We start from the raw sequence: 15241 nt of genomic DNA, 5'->3' as shown, positions 1-15241 counted from the left end.
TTTGTGGATACAGATTTGTCACCATTACTGTGAACACTTGCATTGTGCATTTATAATGTTAAACTGCGCAGTGGCAAAATCGGAAAATCCCTAGTTGTAAACATAAGAGCACGTGTTCTATGACAGGCGTTTTATATTAATGAATTGAAAGAAATCGCTGTTATCCTTAGAATAAAATCGTAATACCAACAATATTGATATTTTTGGAGATCATGAATTTTCATTGTCGCACTACCATATGTGGTACCTGTAAAGATCCGGGTTAGAATTGGCCTTCAGTAACCCATGCTTGTCGTAAGAGGTGACTAACGGGATCGGGTGGTCAGACTCGCTGATTTGGTTGACACATGTCATCGGTTCCCAATTGCAAAGATCGATGCTCATGATGTTGATCACTGGATTGTCTGGTCCAGACTCGATTATTTACAGACCGCCGCCGTACAGCTGGAATATTGCTGAGTGGTGCGTAAAACTAAACTCACTTACTCACTCACTACCATACATGGACATGACAATCATGTATCTTTGACGAAAAGGAAATAAAATTTTATGACGATAAGTATCTAAAAGTGTAAGCCATATATCTATCCGAATAACACATTAATCTGTGAGTTATGCTTTAACATTTATGTTTGTAAGAAACACTTGTGCCTCTCACTCATGGTACAGAATTAAAACTGCAGTTTTGTCAAAGGCTTTGAAATTCGAACGTTGAGTTTCATCATCGGTATCTACGTGACGAAGAACATTCAACCACGATGTGTGTATGTCACACTGTCACGGGTACATTATTCTTGATTTGGCCGACATTTTTCTGTACGTGACTGGGTAAGAGTTAAACAAGAATCGGAAAAAACCCTATGCTCCCATGCCTTAAGGTCGGATGGAACATGTTACTGAAACATTGATATAAGGCTTAGACAGGAAAAGTGAGTACTTAAGGTGTTACACCCATCAATATGTCGACGCTATTTATTCGGTCTGTAAATAATTGCATCAGGATCAGTCCTTGACTGATGTTATGGGATTGGTTTAGGTTGTTGATGCTATTATCCACGATGTGTGTATCTCACACTGTCACGGGTACATTATTCTTGATTTGTCCGACATTTTCCTGTAGGAGTTCAACAAGAACCTCACAAAGAGATACAGGCTGCTGCTATGCCTTAAGGCTGGATAGAACATTGCTGAACATTGCTTTGAGGCGTAGACTGGAAAAGTGAGTACCTAATGTGTTACACCCATCAATATGTCAACACTATTTATTCGGTCTGTAAATAATTACACCAGAACCAGTCCTTGACTGATGTTATGTTGTTGTTTTTTATGTTGTTGATTTTTATTATCTACGTGATCTGCCTCTCACCTCTAGCCCCAGACACTCACATTCTCGCTAGGTTACTTGAACCGTTTAACGGCTGGAAGTGTTCTTGGATATGAATTTTTGTTTGTGTGGGGTTTTTTTTCTTCTTTTTTGTTGTTTTCTTTTGCTTAACGACACACTCAGCAATATTCCATCTATATGGCGGCGATCTGTAAATATTCGAGTCTGGACCAGACAATCCAGGGATCAACATCATGAGCATCAATTTACGCAATTGGGGTACGATGACATGTGTCAAAAATGTTTCGGATTGTTTATTCCTTGGTTGTGTTATAATTATGTTTATTTTTTGGGTTGCATCTAAGCTTTAACAAGGTTCTTTTACGTAACGATTAGATTATTTACTATTTGTTGTTTGTGTACACAACCGAGATTAGACTACTCCTGCCTCGGGCATCCCGCTTCAAACTGCGCGAACCTATTCACTGCGCATGCGCTGTGAGCGCAGCGCAGCACAGCTGTTGAAACCACTTTTCACCCCAGCTGGGGTGAATTTAGTGAATGGTTTGAACTCCGATTTCTTGGGGGTGGGGGTGGGGGTGGGGTTTCATCGCGTTATTTTTCAATTTTTGATAATTTGTTGCTGTAAGTCCATACGAAAGGTATCAGAATCTTCAATTTTGTGTTTTGCGCTGCATGTAACCTTTAATTCGTCTGTTAAAGGGAGGCGGGATAGCCTAGTGGTTAAAGCGTTCGCTCGTCACGCCGAAGGCCCGGGTTCGACTCCCCATATGGGTACAATGTGTGAAGCCCATTTCTGGTGTCCCCCGCAATAATGCTGCTGGAATATTGCTAAAAGCGGAGTAAAACCATACTCACTCACTCACTCGTCTGATCACTGGATTGCCTAGTCTAGACTCGATTATTTACGGACCGCCGCCATATAGCTGGAATATTGCTGAGTGCGGCGTAAAACTAAACTCACTCACTCAAATATAGTTTTTCTGTTCTGATTGTGCATCAATGTTTCGTCATTAATTTCTGTACATGACATACAGGGGGGTCACTTACTTTTTACATAAATTTAGGGGAAGGGTGGTCATTCACATTGCAGATGCTTGTCCATAAAAAAAATCATCATATCACAACCCCACCCCCACCACCTATCCCTCATCAGCATTAGGTGATGTGTGCAAAATGAATGTTATCAAAACGAAACCTCACCGACAAACATGCGATTACGAAGCTCCTGAAGGGACATTTTCGTAACCCAAAATAAAAATAATAATTTCGTAATAACGACTTACAATCTCGTAATAACGACTTATAATCTCGTAATAACGCCTTCAAATCTCGTTATAACGACTTATAATCTCGTAATAACGACTTATAATCTCGTAATAACGATTTTTTAGATCTCGTTATAACGACTTTTAAATCTCGTTAAAAAAGTTTGGTGGCCTTCATCTACTTCTGAATTGGGTCTTCTGCACGGACTGCTTGAACATAGAGCTCATGGTTTGGAACGACTTGATGAGCATCTGGTCTTATCCTGCGTAGCATCCCTGCTTGCCTTTCTGATGCCTCCATGGTAGTCGCATCCCAAGGTTTGCGCAGCAGAGGCTTGGTGTATAAATCCAACCATTGTCAGGAAGAGAGGAGAGTATGGTTTTACGCTGCTTTTAGCAATATCCCAGCAATATCACGCGGGAGACACCAGAAATGGGCTTCACATATAGTCCCCATTTGGGTAATCGAACCCGGGTCTTCAGCGTGATGGGGGGATGCTTTAACCATTAGACTACCCCCACTGCCCATGAGTGAGTGAGTGGATGACAGCGAGTGTGTGAAAGTGTGGGTGGGCGAGTGAGTGACCCTAGTTGCCATAGCAGCCATATGACTTCAAGCGGTCAACATTTAAGCTGAAGTACCAGGTAAAACATGCGCAGTGACTGCTTGCTATAACTTGGCCATTGTGATAATGAAATAATATGGCCTCTTATACAGAGCACTAACCTTCACACCTAAATATACTCAGGATTTGCTAAAGTCAGTACACATAACTATACCGGTCTTTTATTAATCATGATGAGATACACGAGATCTACAAGTCGTTATAACGAGTTTTAAGTCGTTATTACGAGTGTTTGGAAAGTTGTTATAACGAGATCTAAAAGTCGTTATAACGAGATTTAAAAGTCGTTATTACGAGTGTTTGAAAAGTTGTTATAACGAGATCTAAAAGTCGTTATAACGAGATTAAAAGTCGTTATTACGAATGTCTGGAAAGTTGTTATAACGAGATCTAAAAGTCGTTATAACGAGATTTAAAAGTCGTTATTACGAGTGTTTGAAAAGTTGTTATAACGAGATCTAAAAGTCGTTATAACGAGATTAAAAAGTCGTTATTACGAATGTCTGGAAAGTTGTTATAACGAGATCTAAAAGTCGTTATAACGAGATTTAAAAGTCGTTATTGCGAGTGTTTGAAAAGTTGTTATAACGAGATCTAAAAGTCGTTATAACGAGTTTTAAAGTCGTTATTGCGAGTGTTTGAAAAGTTGTTATAACGAGATCTAAAAGTCGATATAACGAGATTAAAAAGTCGTTATTACGAGTGTTTGGAAAGTTGTTATAACGAGATCTAAAAGTCGTTATAACGAGTTTTAAAGTCGTTATTACGAGATTATTTTTCTATTTTTGGTTACGCAAAATGTCCCTTCAGGAGCTTCGTATGCGATGTATCTGTGATCGATATATATTAAAACATGTTTCACTCAGATAACAATACAAAAGGGACAATGTTTCGGCCATTAAATGTCGACAGGGTGACCTGAGCATAGCGAAAGCACACGGGAAAGCCACTCGTCTTTGTTGATATTTGTTGGCTGAATCATTCACGGTTTTCCCGTGCGGTCTAAAAATAGAACCATGTCATTGCAAGGCACTCTGACTATCGCCTGCACAGGATCCGAGTGGGTGTGTGTGAGTATATCCTGTTTTTAAACCAATGCAAGTGATAAATCAATGCAACAGTGTTCGAGTAAATGTATATTTCTTTCGATATCCCCCAATTAACGCATGCGCGCAGGAGTTACTTTCTTTTGTCATCTGCGCCTGCCTCGGCTATTCAGATTGTTCACAGACGTCTTCGTCGACGAGAAAGTATGACGTAACATACATAGGTAATAGTACGTTTTTAGTGCATACTGTTTTATCCAAGAACATATCAATGTATGCAAATAATTCGTCAATAATATAAAAATTATAATCCTAGATAAACCATGTTTATAATGATCATAAGCCGGATGGGACTCAATTACCCCAACAAAAGTAGGGGAGACCGGGGTTAATTGTAACACTTTTTACTTAAGTTCATGTAATTCGATATTAGTCGACCGCTCACAAAGTCTATCGGTACTAACTAAAACATTGGCTTCTTGGTTTAAACCTCGGAGTCATTTAAAGTTCACGATCATGTCGTTACAAAGTTATTACGTATCAATTGCAATGACTGCAAGTGTTACAATTGACCCCGAGAATCTGTTTATTTTCCTAATGAAATCAAAATGAAATGTGGAAAGATGTTACCATGATCAATTGAGGTGGAAATAGATTAACATTAAACCTTTGTCACCATCGACATTTAAAATGTTTTTAGCTTAAAATTCTTGTTTTCGTATGCACAAAATATAATACAAAGACTAACACCAAAAACTTTCACCCGAGGGCTGATACTATCCACATAAGACTGAAAATGTTCTATTATGATGAAACTAGTAAAGAACTAACATAAAACCGACATCATAATTTGCTTCATTATCATAACATAAGGGAAAATTACATGGGGGCAATTGTAACACAGTGTTACAATTGCCCCCGATGCTAGTAGCCATGTTTCATGTCACGTCACATGTTAACAACTTTGGGCTTCTCAAATATTTCTACTTCAAAATAAGTCGTAATACCACAATTTTACACTTGAAAAGTTAATTTCATATCAAGCAACATTTACTGCATTAAGAACGTTTTATTACGTTTTGTGAAAAATTTACTTTCTTATGTAAAAAAGGATTTTTCATCTACTGTATCTCGCAATGAGCGAGCAGCTGAAAAACGCCCGGATGTGTACCGCAGGAAAGCAAAGGCAAATAACTCTACTCACCTACATTATGCTTGAGCGAAAACTTTTAGAGTAATCGCCCTTGTTACAATTGCCCCACGTTACAATTGACTCCGGTCTCCCCTACTAAATTCTGTATTTTACTACGAAAGTGTTATCCCAAATATAATGTATGTTACATGATGATCAGAAAGTGAACTACCCTGGTGGTTTTGTGTTGAAGTCGCACATATGTCACAATGTACAACCGGGCATTCGATACCTCGAAGTTCGACACTCGAAAGTTTGACTGAATGTGGAATGTGGATAGTTCTTTCACTGTGCATTCAGTGACAACATCACAGATCGTTTTGCGACTACCAAATAACTGTAGTTCTATTAGCCTCATGTGGACATAGAAGAGTTGTACGGGAAATCCGCACCATGAGACAAGCTAGCATGGGTTAAAAAGATTGCGAAACAAACGGACGGGACGAATCTTGTAGCCCCAGGGGAAGACAAACATAGGTTCCTGGCGACATATTGTAACCTGGTAGCCCCACGGAGAGACAAACAGGTTGCTGGGGACCTACTGTAACCTGGTAGCCCCACGGGAAGACAAACATAGGTTGCTGGGGACCTACTGTAACCTGGTAGCCCCACGGAGAGACACACATAGGTTGTTGGGGACCTACTGTAACCTGGTAGCCCCACGGAGAGACACACATAGGTTGTTGGGGACCTACTGTAACCTGGTAGCCCCACGGAGAGACTCACATAGGTTGTTGGGGACCTACTGTAACCTGGTAGCCCCACGGAGAGACACACATAGGTTGCTGGGGACCTACTGTAACCTGGTAGCCCCACGGAGAGACACACATAGGTTGCTGGGGACCTACTGTAACCTGGTAGCCCCACGGAGAGACAAACATAGGTTGCTGGGGACCTACTGTAACCTGGTAGCCCCACGGAGAGACAAACATAGGTTGCTGGGGACCTACTGTAACCTGGTAGCCCCACGGAGAGACAAACATAGGTTGCTGGGGACCTACTGTAACCTGGTAGCCCCACGGAGAGACAAACATAGGTTGTTGGGGACCTACTGTAACCTGGTAGCCCCACGGAGAGACAAACATAGGTTGCTGGGGACCTACTGTAACCTGGTAGCCCCACGGAGAGACAAACATAGGTTGTTGGGGACCTACTGTAACCTGGTAGCCCCACGGAGAGACAAACATAGGTTGTTGGGGACCTACTGTAACCTGGTAGCCCCACGGAGAGACAAACATAGGTTGTTGGGGACCTACTGTAACCTGGTAGCCCCACGGAGAGACAAACATAGGTTCCTGGGGACCTACTGTAACCTGGTAGCCCCACGGAGAGACACAAACATAGGTTGTTGGGGACCTACTGTAACCTGGTAGCCCCACGGAGAGACACACATAGGTTGTTGGGGGACCTACTGTAACCTGGTAGCCCCACGGAGAGACACATAGGTTGTTGGGGACCCTGTAACGGAGAGACAAACATAGGTTGTTGGGGACCTACTGTAACCTGGTAGCCCCACGGAGAGACAAACATAGGTTGTTGGGGACCTACTGTAACCTGGTAGCCCCACGGAGAGACAAACATAGGTTGCTGGGGACCTACTGTAACCTGGTAGCCCCACGGAGAGACACACATAGGTTGTTGGGGACCTACTGTAACCTGGTAGCCCCACGGAGAGACAGACAAACATAGGTTGTTGGGGACCTACTGTAACCTGGTAGCCCCACGGAGAGACACACATAGGTTGCTGGGGACCTACTGTAACCTGGTAGCCCCACGGAGAGACACACATAGGTTGTTGGGGACCTACTGTAACCTGGTAGCCCCACGGAGAGACAAACATAGGTTGCTGGGGACCTACTGTAACCTGGTAGCCCCACGGAGAGACACACATAGGTTGCTGGGGACCTACTGTAACCTGGTAGCCCCACGGAGGAGAGACAAACATAGGTTGTTGGGGACCTACTGTAACCTGGTAGCCCCACGGAGAGACAAACATAGGTTGCTGGGGACCTACTGTAACCTGGTAGCCCCACGGAGGGACACACATAGGTTGTTGGGGACCTACTGTAACCTGGTAGCCCCACGGAGAGACACACATAGGTTGTTGGGGACCTACTGTAACCTGGTAGCCCCACGGAGGGACAAACATAGGTTGCTGGGGACCTACTGTAACCTGGTAGCCCCACGGAGAGACACACATAGGTTGTTGGGGACCTACTGTAACCTGGTAGCCCCACGGAGAGACAAACATAGGTTGCTGGGGACCTACTGTAACCTGGTAGCCCCACGGAGAGACACACATAGGTTGCTGGGGACCTACTGTAACCTGGTAGCCCCACGGAGAGACAAACATAGGTTGCTGGGGACCTACTGTAACCTGGTAGCCCCACGGAGAGACAAACATAGGTTGCTGGGGACCTACTGTAACCTGGTAGCCCCACGGAGAGACAAACATAGGTTGTTGGGGACCTACTGTAACCTGGTAGCCCCACGGAGAGACAAACATAGGTTGCTGGGGACATACTGTAACCTGGTAGCCCCACGGAGAGACACACATAGGTTTTGGGGACCTACTGTAACCTGGTAGCCCCACGGAGGACACAGACATAGGTTGCTGGGGACCTACTGTAACCTGGTAGCCCCACGGAGGAACAAACATAGGTTGCTGGGGACCTACTGTAACCTGGGTAGCCCACGGAGACACACATAGGTTGTTGGGGACCTACTGTAACCTGGTAGCCCCACGGAGAGACAAACATAGGTTGCTGGGGACCTACTGTAACCTGGTAGCCCCACGGAGAGACAAACATAGGTTGCTGGGGACATACTGTAACCTGGTAGCCCCACGGAGAGACACACATAGGTTTTTGGGGACCTACTGTAACCTGGTAGCCCCACGGAGAGACAACATAGGTTGCTGGGGACCTACTGTAACCTGGTAGCCCCACGGAGAGACACACACATAGGTTGTTGGGGACCTACTGTAACCTGGTAGCCCCACGGAGAGACAAACATAGGTTGCTGGGGACCTACTGTAACCTGGTAGCCCCACGGAGAGACACACATAGGTTGTTGGGGACCTACTGTAACCTGGTAGCCCCACGGAGAGACAAACATAGGTTGTTGGGGACCTACTGTAACCTGGTAGCCCCACGGAGAGACAACATAGGTTGCTGGGGACCTACTGTAACCTGGTAGCCCCACGGAGAGACACACATAGGTTGTTGGGGACCTACTGTAACCTGGTAGCCCCACGGAGAGACACACATAGGTTGCTGGGGACCTACTGTAACCTGGTAGCCCCACGGAGAGACAAACATAGGTTGCTGGGGACCTACTGTAACCTGGTAGTAGCCCCACGGAGACACACATAGGTTGCTGGGGACCTACTGTAACCTGGTAGCCCCACGGAGGGACAAACATAGGTTGCTGGGGACCTACTGTAACCTGGTAGCCCCACGGAGAGACACACATAGGTTGCTGGGGACCTACTGTAACCTGGTAGCCCCACGGAGAGACACACATAGGTTGCTGAGGACCTACTGTAACCAACGGAGAGACACACATAGGTTGCTGGGGACCTACTGTAACCTGGTAGCCCCACGGAGAGACAAACATAGGTTGCTGGGGACCTACTGTAACCTGGTAGCCCCACGGAGAGACACAACATAGGTTGTTGGGGACCTACTGTAACCTGGTAGCCCACGGAGAGACACACATAGGTTGTTGGGGACCTACTGTAACCTGGTAGCCCCACGGAGAGACACACACATAGGTTGCTGGGGACCTACTGTAACCTGGTAGCCCCACGGAGAGACAAACATAGGTTGTTGGGGACCTACTGTAACCTGGTAGCCCCACGGAGAGACAAACATAGGTTGTTGGGGACCTACTGTAACCTGGTAGGACCCCACTGGTAGGAGAGACAAACATAGGTTGCTGGGGACCTACTGTAACCTGGTAGCCCCACGGAGAGACACACATAGGTTGTTGGGGACCTACTGTAACCTGGTAGCCCCACGGACAGACAGACATAGGTTGTTGGGGACCTACTGTAACCTGGTAGCCGCACGGAGAGACAAACATAGGTTGCTGGGGACCTACTGTAACCTGGTAGCCCCACGGAGAGACAAACATAGGTTGCTGGGGACATACTGTAACCTGGTAGCCCCACGGAGAGACAAACATAGGTTGTTGGGGACCTACTGTAACCTGGTAGCCCCACGGAGAGACAAACATAGGTTGCTGGGGACATACTGTAACCTGGTAGCCCCACGGAGAGACACACATAGGTTGTTGGGGACCTACTGTAACCTGGTAGCCCCACGGAGAGACAGACATAGGTTGTTGGGGACCTACTGTAACCTGGTAGCCCCACGGAGAGACAACATAGGTTGCTGGGGACCTACTGTAACCTGGTAGCCCCCACGGAGAGAGACACACATAGGTTGTTTTGGGGACCTACTGTAACCTGGTAGCCCCACGGAGAGACAAACATAGGTTGCTGGGGACCTACTGTAACCTGGTAGCCCCACGGAGAGACACACATAGGTTGCTTGGGACCTACTGTAACTTAGTAGCCCCTAGGAGAGACAAACATAGGTTGCTGGGGACATATACTGTAACCTGGTAGCCCCACGGAGAGACAAACATAGGTTGCTGGGGACCTACTGTAACCTAGTAGCCCCACGGAGAGACAAACATAGGTTGTTGGGGACCTACATAGGTTGCTGGGGACCTACTGTAACCTGGTAGCCCCACGGAGAGACAAACATAGGTTGTTGGGGACCTACTGTAACCTGGTAGCCCCACGGAGAGACAAACATAGGTTGCTGGGGACCTACTGTAACCTGGTAGCCCCACGGAGAGACAAACATAGGTTTTTGGGGACCTACTGTAACCTGGTAGCCCCACGGAGAGACAAACATAGGTTGATGGGGACATACTGTAACTTGGTAGCCCCACGGAGAGACACACATAGGTTGTTGGGGACCTACTGTAACCTGGTAGCCCCACGGAGAGACACACATAGGTTGTTGGGGACCTACTGTAACCTGGTAGCCCCACGGAGAGACTCACATAGGTTGTTGGGGACCTACTGTAACCTGGTAGCCCCACGGAGAGACACACATAGGTTGTTGGGGACCTACTGTAACCTGGTAGCCCCACGGAGAGACAAACATAGGTTGCTGGGGACCTACTGTAACCTGGTAGCCCCACGGAGAGACAAACATAGGTTGCTGGGGACCTTTTGTAACCTGGTAGCCCCAGGAGAGACAAACATAGGTAGCTGTGGAGCTATAAATTATAAGCCGTTTCCGAAGGCCCTCATGGCCTATTTCAAGATGGCTTCAGAAACTAGCAAGGGAAAACCCACAGTAACTTACAATGACGTTAATTATACAGACAGGAAGGACATTACTTTATCTCTCTTCTGCACATTGTTATAGCATTTGTAATTATCCTTATAAGGATATAGAACAAAAGTTAGAAACGTAGCCGTTTCCTCTTCTTAAATTGTATGTTACTATTATTACATGCTTCACATTGCAATGTGAGGCGAGAGCGGATGTTGGCATGTCAGCATTTTAAAATAGTAAAGAGGAATACCCATTTGGAAGGCTACAATAAGAACACTTAGCTTAAAAAGACGCAAAGTCTTGAAATATCTCCGTTCAGAGTTGTTCAACGGCCAAGTGTAGCCAATATACTCATCTCCACATGCGTTGGTGGTATCTGGAGGTCACACCGCGTCAAACTGGAAATAGGTAGGCTGTACCTGTCTCTATGCGTGTGCGAGTGTTTGTTTCCGCTTCACACTAGGGCTTGTGTCCCTCACCACCGTAACCCGTGAAGATTCGGGTTGGAATTGGTCTTCCGCAACCAATGCTTGTCGTAAGAGGCGACTCACAGGATTCATTGGTCAGGCTCGCTGACTTGGTTGACACATGTCTAAATTGCGTGGATTGATAATTATGCTGGATTGTCTGGTCCAGACTCGATTATCTATCTATCTGTCTATCTGTCCACTGGTCTTGTCAACCGACGAGTAGACGGTGATATCCATTCATTTAACAGTGGTATCCATTCATTAACTCAATTTGATAAACATCAGATCCTATTCATTGTATGGGAATATGCTTACTTAATGCTACTTGACAACCGTTCACTGCAGTTTCTTTAAGTCAAATATGAACTAAAAGTCAAATATGGATCGACATACTGAATCAACTTCTGAATAAGAAGATGCTATTCTTGACTCTTACTCTACCATTGTGTACCAAGTTTTAAAGTAAATCAGAAGGTGGTTTTATTGCGTTTTTTCATTAGTTTGTAAAAGTCTTTTAGTTGCGTCCATAGAAAGACGTTTAAATTTCCCTTCTGGGTCAAAATTGCAAAGTAAAATGTTCAATGTTCTCAAACTATTTATGCCTGTAAAAGCCTGTATTGAAATTCAGTGTGCCAGAACAGAAACTTTATGTTACTTATTGTGAATGTTTTAAATATATTATTTGTCAAAGATTTGTCAAAATGTTGCTGCACTGGTATTAGAGATGTTATGCCCACCTATACCAGTAATATTTTGAGAAGAACAAAGACGTTTCGAAAATAGGTAAAATAGCCCCCACATTATTGTATGCCTCTGAGATTCGGGATCCAGAGTATTACTTTTCGACAATAAAATGGCCCCATGTCTAAAGTATACTGAGTCAAAAAAGAAACTTCACATTCTTTCTTCAGGGCACTATAAAAGAACAAGAGATGGTAAGATGGTTAAATTGTTATTATTTCATTGCTGAGATCTGTGTGATGTACTCCATACACTGACAGTGCCATATTCAGTTCCATTAGGCTACACCGCCGTTCCAAAACATGGGTATACAGAATATCAAGTTACAAGAATAAAAATGCGAAATTTCTCAGTTCAATATCGTGTATGGCCGCCCCGCGCATTCACCACTGCCAAACACCGTCTCCTCATCGAATGCCTGATGCTTGTGAACAGGTGGTTGGGGATTCTGCGCCATTGCTCTTGCAAGGCAGCGCCAAGTTCCTGCAAATTCTGAGGTTGGTTCCTAAGACCACGAAGCCTTCTCCCAAGTGCATCCCAAACGTGCTCTATTGGATTAAGGTCAGGGGACCTCGATGGCCAGTCCATGACGTTGATTCCAGCGTTTTGAAGGAATTTCGTGTCAACATCGCGGTATGCGGCCGAGCATTATCATGCTGGAACTGTAGACCTGGGCCATGTGCCGCCATGAAAGGAACGAGTTCAGGGGTGAGCACCTGGTCGCGGTAAGCAGCAGCTGTGAGGTTTCCACGGATGACCAGAAGTCGGGAACGGTAGTTCCCACAGAAAGCACCCCACACCATGCAACTTCCGCCCCCGAATCTGTCGACTTCCTCTACACAACATTGGGCATACCGTTCACGACGTCGTCTTCAGACTCTATGCCTGCCGTCCGCGAATCTGAGGGTAAACCTGGATTCATCGCTAAAGACGACTCGATTCCAGTCTCTCTGGGTCCATCGGAGGTGACGTTGGGCCCACAGCAGACGTTGACGTTGATGAAGCGGCGTCAATATTGGCCCACGATATGGACGTCGAGAATGGAGATTGGCAGCCCGCAACCGATTTCGAATGGTCTGTGAGGACAGTCGACCTCTAAACATCTCAGCCCTGATTCGTGTAGCCGGCAGAAATCTGTCACGTAGGTGACGTAGGACGATTTGACGGTCTTCTGCTCGTGACGTCACACGTGGACGACCCGACCTTGGGCGATCAGAAGTGGTGCCAGTTTGTTGTAGACGACCTCGCAAGTCATACACAGTACGACGGCTGCATCCCATTGCTCTTGCGACGTCAATAACTGATCTTCCCGCTTGCAACATGCCAACGGCACGTTCACGTTGCACTTTTGACAATCGTGGCATTCAAGTACCGTTAGAACTGTGGTTTAAAAGTGTTTTTCAATTCTTGAGGCCAATGCAAACACGTGCATATGAAGAAAACTTCGATGCGAAGATCACGTGATCGACTGCACGTGCAAAACCTGATTTGCCACTAACGTCATTTGCACGACGAATGGATGGGTTTGAGTGGGTTTTGCTAACGTTTTTCTAGAGTCGAAAGATAGGGATCCCATTTCGGATACATAGATGTATCATTAGAGAAAAAATTCTTCATCATTTTTCAAATTACATTTTGTGAAGTTTCTTTTTTGACTCAGTATATTATTCTTCGACAGTACATTGGCCCTCATATTATTGTATACCTCTGAGATTCGGGGGTCCAAAGTATTGCAATGTCCAAAGTATTGCAGCCATCATACTCTAAACGACTTCTAGAGTTAGGGAAGTATCCTCCAAATGAGGCGGTCTGCGGAGAACCAGGCTAGCTATTCTCGAAACGTTCGTAGCCCTACGAACTTCTTAAGCCCATTCTTAACACATTATCTACGATCAAAGTTAAGAATTCTTAGCTCTACGAACGTTTCCAGAATAAGGGCCCAGGACGTTTTTGTACCTTTGTGTCTTCTCAGGTGAGAGTAACTAAACACTGATGAAGGCTGTTAAGTATGATAACACTGGTACCAACATCAGCTGTGTAAACTCCACCAGACTCGGTGTTAAGGTCTTTGCAGTCTTGAATGATGACCTTGACCTCGATGTCACGCACCAGATTCATTTTAGTGCTCTCTTCAAAAGCGAATAAGGTCCGACTTTCCAAACCCAGTGTGGTGACGTAGTGACTAGGCAGAGTGTGATTTCCAAATAACTGTTCATCTCAAATCAATTGAAAAATAAATATTTATTAAAAAGTGACTGGAAGATTGTTGTATAATTGATGTAATACTTTCCATCCTGACACATCATTTGATGCTGTTTCCGGCTGGAGAGTCGGCCACTGTTGTCTCAAATGTTTGTCATTTTAATTATGATGACTTCATGTTTCAGCAACGTCAAACAACGCCTACGTTTTGCAACTGTCATCATCTATACGGTGATACTGGACAATGGGATGCTGAAAGACATTCGATCCTCTGTATTCTGCTGTCAATCAAGGTAAGGCTCGAACAGAAGTGAATAAATATAGATATTATTCATATTTGTTCCTAAATTGTTGGGTATAATGAAATATGAATGTCAATACAAAATCTGAACAATGTAATGAATGTAAATATATTAAAATGAAAATGTTATTAGTAATAATTAATGTCAGTTCAAATATTTGATGACGACAAACATGCTATACAATAGCGTTGATGGTTTTATAATGTAAATCACTAAAACACATCCAAAATTTTCCACGTGTTCGGATTTGTTTGTTTGTTGGTTGTTTAACACCGTACTCAGCAAGATTCCAGCTGTGTTAATAAGTCAAATGTTGGTGAAGACCAGTTTTAACCAGGATCTCCAAAGTGTGTATTCAAGGCCCACAAACTATAGTTTTGGCTGACAGGGCCGACGGCTTCTTTCATCGGTTCCGGGTTAGACTTGGTATTCAGCTATCCATACGTGTCATAAGAGGCGACTAACGGGATTGCGTGGTCAGGCTCGCTGACTTGGTTGGCAGTTGCGTAGTTTGATGCTCATGCTGTTGATCACTGGATTGTCTGGTCCAGAATCGATTCTTTAAAGACCGCCGACATATAGCTGGGATACTGCTGAGTGCGGCATTAAACAACAACCAGCCAACCAACCAACCATTTTGACCTGGAAATGTACGGCGGAAATATATCCTAATGATCCCTTTCTGATTT

General features: G+C 44.8%; 1 protein-coding gene across 1 annotated transcript in view; it reads left to right on the top strand.

Annotated features, from left to right (window-relative positions):
• Positions 1 to 4244: 4244 nt before the first annotated feature.
• Positions 4245 to 15241, top strand: part of LOC124266341 — a 32508-nt gene continuing 21511 nt past the window's right edge. The window contains 2 exon segments of the mRNA XM_046701144.1: positions 4245 to 4309; positions 14436 to 14543. The gene's annotated coding sequence lies outside the window, so the exon portion shown is untranslated.

Source organism: Haliotis rubra, unplaced genomic scaffold (assembly GCF_003918875.1).
Source record: "Haliotis rubra isolate DU_JTF1 unplaced genomic scaffold, ASM391887v1 Scf125, whole genome shotgun sequence".
NCBI lineage: Eukaryota > Metazoa > Mollusca > Gastropoda > Lepetellida > Haliotidae > Haliotis > Haliotis rubra.
The sequence above is the reverse complement of the archived record's forward strand: the minus strand, read 5'-3'. Positions and strand labels throughout refer to the sequence as shown.